Here is a 9,539-nt window from a genome sequence, read left to right as displayed (position 1 = left end):
ATGGCGCTCCCCTTCACTGCAGCCACTCCAGAAAAACGTGTATCCAGCTTCAACTTCAGTGAGCTGGCCTTCATTTGCCAGCCTTGTTTCCTTCAGGGCTGCTATTTGGATGCGATACCTGCTGAGTTCTCTTGTGACAAGAGTTGTTCATCTTTCAGGTCTACTGGATTTTGTGTTGTCTATAAGTGTGCACACATTCCATGTACTGATGGTGAGTGGAATCATCTTTGTAGAAGTTTTTGTACATTTTTTTTGTGTTTTGAGAGCAGGGTGGGATCTCTGCCTGCTGTGGTAATCAGGCCAAGGTTGGGTGAGCAGACAGTTTTTAGGGCCCCCTTTTCTAGCCCCTTCTTCACACCAGGAGATTAGCAGCACAGTCCTTAAAGGGCTGCTCAGATACCCAGGGGGCTGCCAAATTCCACTGCTGCTTCAGTGAGAAGATGACCCTGCGGCCTAGGTTGCCTGTGTGCAGGGTTGTGACTACAGCTGCTAGTGTATCCACATTTTGAGGTAGGTAAAAAAGGATAAAGTGGTATGGGTGATGTCTTTTGATTCATGCATAAATTGGATTCAAGTGAGGCAAAGTTATGCCAAGTTGTTGGCCTCACTCTCTCTCCCAGAGTCCTCACAGTCCAGTGGCAGGACAGAGTCAAGATGACTGGTGATGGCTTGAGATGCAGTGGATGATGCTGGCATCTTTGGTGTCTAACCAAGCTCTCAGCACTCCACGTCACCTGCATCAGCCACCTTCATGACCATTGGAACAAATTGTTCTCATCTGCCTGTGGGAGACGTCTTCACATGTTTGGGGTAGACACCCTCCTAACTCACCGACAGGTTTGAGACTTCTTAGTCATCCTCAGCCTGGTTTAGCCGGTCTGTGGAAATGGCTTATTGAGGTGTGGCCACTGTGCATGCTACAGCTTCTATGGGCCACAGGTGAGAGTTAGGTGGATAAGATGGAAAGCAGCCCTCACCCTAGAGGTCCAAGTCTTCTCAGAACATAGCCAATACCCTAGTACAAGGGTAGTGCCCAGCATGACAAATTCCCTGGAGTTATTCCTCCTTAGGGGGACTTCCAGCATCATGACCCCTACCGACCAACTGCTACGCAGTCTAGCCGTCAAGATGCCTTTCTGCTGTGCTCTCCATCCCCTGCCAACCACATGAACTTCCTGGCCTGAGGACCTCCCCGCTGCTAGAGTTCTCAAATTGATCTGAAATCAGCAGCAGAGGCAGCTGGCAAAGACAGTGTTGACTTCAACAGCCAGGAGCACCTGCCCTCTTCATTTCTCCCCCACCCCTCACCACTACCATAGGATTCCCTCCTGGTCCTCCCCTAGTCAATGTCCTATTCTCCTCTGCCTTTCTACTCTGTTATAGGTTTTCTGGGAACTGAATTTGAGTCTAGCCTTACCACTTCCTATCAGAGCAACCCTTGGAAAGCAACTTTACCACATGCTTTGTAGAGCTGGGGGCTTGGAACTCAGTCATTCAACAAGTAATTTTCAAAATTTTAAATATATTTATATAAAATTTGTTTTAATCAGCCAAAGTCTGCCTTCTTATCCTTTCCCCTACCCACCCCCCAACTGAGAACACAAGAAAAATAAATTTTATTACAAACATGTATAGTCAATCTAAAAAGATTTCTGCATTGGCCATATCCAAAAAATATTTGTCTCATTTTACATTCTGAGTCCTTCCCTTCTATCGGGCAGTGGATACAGTGGCATGTTTCATCATTAGTCCTCTGGGAATTTTTTTTTTTTAAGGCAATTAGGGTTAAATGATTTGCCCAGGGTCACACAGCTAGTAAGTGTCAAGTGTCTGAGGCTGAATTTGAACTTAGCTCCTCCTGACTCCAAGGCTGGAGATCTATCCACTGCACCACCTAGCTGCCCCACAAGAAATTGGGATTCTGTTGATAGGAGGAGCTATTCTTGTTTGCTTGTTTGTTTGTTTTTTGTTCTTTTGGCAATTAGGGTTAAAGGACTTGCCCAGGGTCACACAGCTAGTAAGTGTCCAGTGTTTGGTCCGAGGCCGGGTTTGAACTCAGGTCCTCCTGACTTCAGGGCCAGTGTTCTATCCACTGTGCCACCTAGCTGCCCCAATTTAGAGTATTTTTTCATGTGACTATTGATAGCTTTGATTTCTTCTTCTGAAAACTTAAGCAGAATAGTTTCGAAAGTAACTTATTGAACTTATTACCTACTTTTTCAAAAGCAAGCTGTATGAGATGGACATTCATAGTTCTATTATACAATCATTTTCTTTTCTCCCGTGTTTGTGGAAAATACTCATTTTAGGAGGGGATATATAAAATCAGAATATATTTTTTAAAAAATTGTTTTCTTCCAATTTTTGTTTTTCTTTTGAATTCCTGAAAAGCTGTAATTTCATTATTTATCCTTTCCTTTAGTTATTGATTTGATTATAGAAATACAAGCAAATAAGACAGTCCCCTGCAAGGGAGGAAAGATGACACACAAATTGAGGCCAGAAAGCAGGGTGGTGATTCATAGCATGGTTTGGATGTCACTGGGAAGTCAGGTGGAGGCTTACATCTGAGAAAGAGAAGAAGAAACTTCACCGGTAAGAGTCTTGCAAAAAAAAATTTGAATAACGTCATTTTCTTTCTTTTCTCTTTCTAACCCTACAGTTATATGCACTCTCCTCTCAGCTTTCTACCTCACTGAAAACAAAAGTGAAACATTTGTATCAAATATGCATAGTCCAGTAAAACAAATTCTCATATTGGTTATGTCAGAAAAGGCATCAACTCTCAGTCAGAAAGCAGGCAGCATGTTCCATCATTACTCTGTCTTTCAGTGCAGAAAGCTTCTTTATGGTGGCAGAGAAGCTTCCAGCTTCTGTATATCGTACTGTACATTATACTCCAGTTTTACTACTTGTTTCAGCAGAAAATGAATGTTCTGTTTTGGTGACTCTTTCCAAGTAACCTTCTCTACTTCCAGCAAGTTCCGATTTGTGGGATCTGCTCTATAGGCAACTAGGTGGCTCGGTGGCCAGAGCACTTGGACTGGGGTCCGGAGGTTGTTGTCATTTTTTCAGTTGTATCTAACTCTTTGTAACCCCATTTGGGGTTTTCTTATCAGAGAAACTGGAGTGGGTTGCCATTTCCTTTTCTAGCTCATTTTACAGATGACAAAACGGAAGCAAACAGGGTTAAGTGACTTGTTAAGTGTCTGAAGTCAAATTCAAACTCAGGAAGATGAGTCTTCCTAACTCCAAGTCAGTCACTCTATCCACTGCACCACCTATCTGAAGACTTAAATTCAAAATCTAGTCTAACACACTTCCTAATTGTGTGGTCCTGGGTAAGTCATTTAACCTCTAAGTGCCTCAGCTTCCTAAACTGTAAAATGAGGACAATAATAGCACTCCCAAGGGTGTTTTTGAGGATCAAATGAGATGATATTTATAAAGTGCTTAGCACAGGGCCTGGCACATACTAGACACTTAATAAATGATTGTTTCCTTAGCTTTCCCCAAAGGAGTCAATTTTTTGACAAATTCTTGCCCTGCCTGTGGTCCCCTCATACTAGGTCACATTTTAATGGCAGAACCAATTAGGATTTAGTTGAATCCTGCAAAACCCTTGCCCTAAGTCCCTGTTCCTTCTATGCCCAGAGGCAAAGGAAGGCATTAAGCATTTATGCCTTTTCAAAGTGAGATATTATAGGGGCAGCTAGGTGGCGCAGTGGATAAAGCACTGGTCCTGGATTCAGGAGGACCTGAGTTCAAATACGACCTTAGACACATAACATTTACTAGCTGTATGACCCTGGGCAAGTCACTTAACCCCATTGTCTAGTAGCCAAAAAAAAAAAGGAAGTATTATTATTACAACCACTACTCCTTGTACCTACACTACCTGTTAAAGAAATTTCCCAAGGATACCTATAAGTTCATCCAAGACCCAAGGGCTGTAAATTCTGTGGTTTTGCTTGTCTTCCCAATTGTTCCAAACCCAGAAAGCATATTATCTTGCCTTCCCCCAAATTTATATTACTTTATGATAGTAGATTTATGCCCAGCTTTATTTTCCATCCCCAAACACCTTAATGGTAAATACTTACTTGCCTTCACCTAACAAGGATTGCTTGGATGAGGTTATCACAAAGCAATATAGATTCCTCTTCATTGTTTTCATGGGTACTCCAGGAAGATCTTGATGGTACTATGTTTCAACATGATTCTGCTATAATGCAGTATGTAGCTGACCTTCTCCTGGTCTCCCGTCACTGGAAGATTATAAAATTCTTTGCATCCACTTCCTACCCTTGCCTCTGAGGACCACAGAACCCTTAAACTCAGAAAGCCAAAAAACTCTAGCTTCACCCATCTAAGGTCATGCCATATCCTAGAGTGAGCACTTCTCTTCATCTTCTTCTTTGTTTTCTCTTGGTTTGACTCTTTGCTGACAGCATCCATGAGAGATAATGCTGTGAGGAGAGAAGGCTTTGGGTCTTCTCTGTTGTGGCCACTATGTGACTCTATGACACTGCCTTGGTCCTTTGCCTTTGTTCTTTTTCTGTTTTAAGTGAAAGGATTGCAGACTGATCTTGTGAGTTTCAAAAAGTCAGGAAGGAGAGTGAATCTTTAGCAGCCCTGTGTCCCAGCATCCAGGTTTGGCAACTAGCTTAGCAACAATGGCTTGAGAAATACAGAGTGACCTTTGGAAGTGGCCTTCAAGATCCAGCCTAGTTGGACTTATCTCACAGCAATGCCACATATCAGTTGAACTTGATGGGATGAATGCTATGTAGAAACTGAGCTGTTCTTTCTATGGTGACTAAGAATTTGAAATTGAAGGGATGCCCATTATTTGGGGAATGGCTAAACAAGATGTGGTATATGATTGTAATGAAATATTATTGTACTATGAGAAATGGCAAGCAGGATGATTTCAGAAAAACCTAGAAAGACTTACATGAACTGATAAAAAGTGGAGTGAACAGAACCAGGAGAAAGTTGTACATAGTAACAGTAATATTGTTCAATGAATTGTGAATGACTTAGTTACTCTCAGCAATACAATGATCCAAGATAATCCCAAAGGAGTAATGATGAAGCATACTATCCATCTCCAGAAAAAGAACTGATATTGTTTGAATACAGACTGAAGCATACTGTTTTTCACTTCCTTTCTTTCATTCTTTTTCTTTTATTTGAGTCTTCTTGTATAAAATGACTAATATGGAAATGTTTTATGTGACTGCAATATCTGATTGCTTACTCAGGCAGGGAGAGGGGAAGGAGGGAGGGAGGGATAGAATTTGGAACTCAAAACTTTAAAAAAGTGTTTTAACGTGTATTTAAGGGGAAAAGTGTGTGTGTGTGTGTGTGTGTGTGTGTGTGTGTGTAAAAAGAAATCGAGCTGAGTCTAACTAAGCCCACTATTCTGAGAGATGGAATTGAGACATCCCAAACACACACAAATGTGTATACTTTTGGTTTTATATGTCTTTGAAGTAGTTAAATGGAACTAGGGCTCTAGTCAATGGCTACCTAATAATGGTAGGAATAGTAATAATATGGTAGGAATAAGAATAATAATGGTAGGAAATCAGTGGGAACTCAAACCAATATCAGTAGGGAAGAGACATACAACTCCCTCATAGGCACCTTAGAACTCTAAGAGGGCAATGTAGTTAGCCTTGCTTTGGGAGTGATGTGTCGAAGTACTGGATATACTCAATTATCAAGGCCCCGCAAGAACTAATTCTATGTACCATCACCCCAATTCCCATCCCCATAGACCCTACCTTACTTCTGGGAGAGTGAAGTGACTTTTACTATCATTCATCAGGTATTGGCTTGAACCACAGTCTTAGGACTAACTGCTTATGCTAAACCTTTTTACTTTGTACTGCCAGGATAAGAAAGGATTTGCTCAGTAGTGGGCTGGAGGCAGGGGTTGGGGCTCAGCTGAGTGGGGAACCCTTCTGACCATCTGTCTCTTCTCCTTCAGCAATTGGAGCTGATCATGCCCTTCTAGCTCTGCTTCAACTCTGAGCTAATCTTCCAGCATTTCCAGGCATTTAAGATTAATCACCAATTTTTTAAGTCTTTGGACCAGTTTTTTATTTAATATTGTTTTCCTATATCATTACTGCTGAATGCTCAAAGAAGGCCCTTTCCAAGGCTGGACAGTAGATTTTTTTGTTTCTGTTTCTTTTGGGGAGGACTCTTAGACTCCTTTTGCTTTGTTTGTTAGCTTGGTTTTCTTGGATCAGGCCTTTACTATCATGCTTGTCTACGTATGGAGCCAAAGGAATCCATATGTTCGAGTAAACTTTTTTGGCATTTTCAACTTCCTTTTCTGCCCAGGGTACTCATGGGCTTTTCCTTATTACTGGGCAACATGATCATTTTGGACCTCTTGGGAATTGTATTTGGACACGTATTTTTTTCTGGGAAGATATATTTCCCAATCAGCTAAGGGAGCACGAATTCTGAACACACCAGATATTTTGAGGCAATTTTTGATACACTGGATGATGATCCCAGTTATATACAACCCCTTACCTGAAAAGTGACCAGAAAGCTTTACATGGGGCAAAGCAGTGCCTCAGGGGCTAGGAGGACAGTGCTGAGTGCAAAATCCACCTAGGAAGAGAGAATTTCAAAAGATATCCTCCTTTAAAAAAATACTTAAAAAAAATTGACATTCTATCCTCTTAGGGGCAGCCAGTGTATAGAGCACTGGCCCTGGAGTCAGGAGGCCCTGAGTTCAAATGTGGCCTCAGACATATAACACTCACTTAGCTGTGTGACTCTGGGCAAGTCACTTAACCCCAATTGCTCACCAAAAAAAAAAATAGTGTTCTATCCTCTGGGATACTTTTACTCTGTTTCGAAAGTACAGATGCACTTGACAGCTTTCCAGTTTTTAAATTCAGAAGCACTTTATGCAATGTTACACTGCTTAATCTAGGAGACCTCTCCAGCAGTTTGCCCATGTTTCTTTACTTGATCATTATTTATACTGGTACTAAAAGTACAATCTATTGGAACCAAAAAAAAACAGAAGACATTTGCTGCCTGCTCTGTAACAAGTACACACTTATTTGTTTGATAAAGTATAAGGAAGAACTTTTACTCATGTTCTTTGATAGAAGAGCCCAATGTCCACGGAAGTTTCAGAGAGGACAAAGAAAAACTGAATTCTTTCTCTTTTAGTGGGGGGAAGAAAAGAAAAGAAAAAGAAAGGATTTGCCCTGGATGTCCTCACCTAGACCCTAAAGAAATAAGTCTTTCCCGTAGGCTATTTCTAGGACACCTAGATGGTGCAGTGGATAGAGCCCTGAGCCTGGCATCAGGAAGATTTATCTTCCTGAGTTCAAATCTGGCCTCAGACACTTACTAGCTGTGTGACCCTACACAAGTCACTTCACCCTATTTGCCTTGGCTTCCTCATCTGTAGAAGAAAATGACAAAGCACTATCTTTGCCAAGAAGATCTCAAGTGAGGTCAGGAAGAGGAAGAGTGGGACATGACTGGAAAAGGACTGAAAAACAATAGCCTATTACAGCATAACTGGTTACAGCACTTCATTCTTTCTCCTAAGCTTCTCTTGTTGATGATTTAACCTTGTTTTTGGCACTAAAAGAGTTTACTTGTCCTATTACCGATAAATTTAGAATATTAATAGGATTGTCCTTGCAGTGGCAGGGATCCTTGGGAGGACATTCATGGTGCCTTTTGGTATAGGGATGTAAAGGAATTTTACCTTCATTTTAAAGGAAATCACCTATGGTACAGGGACCCTAATGAAAGTTTTGGTGTGACCCATGTTGAAAATTTTGTCTGGCTCTCCAGCTGGATTCTCTATGTGTTTCAGGGATCCCTGGAGAAAATTTGTGTTGCCCTATGTTGTTGTAAGGATTCAGATGAATTTTATAGATGAATTTAAACATGTTCTGTGAGTAGTGAGTCTAGAGCAAGGAATAGGGGACCTTAGAGAAAGAAGGGAAAGGTTGACCCCTTCCCACCCTCCCACTCCACGACTCAGAGCCCAGGGGTGAGAGACTGACTTTCAGTAGGGAATAGTCCGCTGTGCTCTGGAATCTCCTTAAAGACTAAGCTTTGTGGAGAAAGAAATAAAAAAACCGTTCCACTATCTTTGCCAAGAAAACCCCAAGTGACCAAAAAATTATTTTATAGAGCTAGAAAAAATAATAACAAGATTCATTTGGAAGAACAAAAGGTCCAGAATATCAAGGGAACTAATGAAAAGAAATGCAGGGGAAGGTGGCCTTGCTGTTCCAGATCTTAAATTGTATAACAAAGCAGCAATCATCACAACTACTTGGTACTGGCTAAGAAATAGAGTGGTGGATCAGTGGAATAAGTTCGGTATGCAAGACACAGTAGTCAATGACTATAGTAATCTACTACTTGATAAACCCAAAAACCCCAGCTTCTGGAATAAGAACTCACCATATGACGAAAACTGCTGGGAAAACTGGAAAAGAATATGACAGAAGCTAGGCATAGACCAAAATCTCACACCATATACCAAAATAAAATGAAAATGAGTTCATGATTTAGATATAAAGGGTGATACTATAAGCAAACTGGGAGAGCAAGGAATAGTTTATCTATCAGATTTATGGAGAACAGAAGATTTCATGACCAAAGAGGAGATAGAGAACATTATGAAAAGCAAAATGGATAATTTTGATTACTTTAAGTTGAAAAGTTTTTGCACAAACAAAGCCAATGCAACCTAGATTGGGAGGGAAGCAGAAAACTGGGAAAGAATTTTCACAACCAGTGTCTCTGATAAGGGCCTCATTTCTAAAATATATAGAGAACTGAGTCAAATTTATAAGAATACAAGTCATTCCCCAATTGATAAATGGTCAAAGGATATGAACAGGCAGTTCTCAGTTGAAGAAATTAAAGCCATCTATAGTCATATGAAAAAATGTTCTAAATCACTATTGATTAGAGAAATGCAAATCAAAACAACTCTGAGGCACCACATCACACTTATCAGATTGGCCAACATGACAAAACAAGAAAATGATAAATGTTGGAGAAGATGTGGGAAAATTGGAACATTAATACATTGTTGGTGGAGATGTGAATTGATCCAACCCTGGATCAATTTGGAACCATGCCCAAAGGGTTACAAAAATGTGCATACCCTAGGACCCAGCAATAGCACTTCTAGGGCTGTATCCCAAAGAGATCACACAAATAAGAAAAGGAACCACATGTACAAAAATATTTATAGCAGCTCTTTTTGTGGTGGCCAAGAATTGGAAATTGAGGGGATGCCCATCAATTGGGGAATGGCTGAACAAGTTGTGGTATATGAATGTAATGGAATACTGTTGTGCTATAAGAAATTATGAGCAGGCAGACTTCAGAAAAACCTGGAATGACTTATATGGTCTGATGTGGAGTGAAGTGAGCAGAACCAGGAGAACGTTGTACACAGTAACAGCCATGTTGTGCAATGACTAACGTTGATAGACTTACCCTTCTCAGCAATGCAAGGA

At 40.9% G+C, this 9,539-nt stretch overlaps 1 pseudogene; it reads left to right on the top strand.

Annotated features, from left to right (window-relative positions):
• LOC110213761 (derlin-2-like) lies at positions 1–6,623 on the top strand (annotated as a pseudogene).
• Positions 6,624–9,539: the final 2,916 nt, after the last annotated feature.

This window comes from Phascolarctos cinereus, unplaced genomic scaffold (assembly GCF_003287225.1).
Source record: "Phascolarctos cinereus isolate Bilbo 61053 unplaced genomic scaffold, phaCin_HiC Scaffold_1;HRSCAF=81, whole genome shotgun sequence".
Classification (NCBI taxonomy): Eukaryota; Metazoa; Chordata; class Mammalia; order Diprotodontia; family Phascolarctidae; genus Phascolarctos; species Phascolarctos cinereus.
This window is presented reverse-complemented; position numbering and strand designations above follow the sequence as displayed.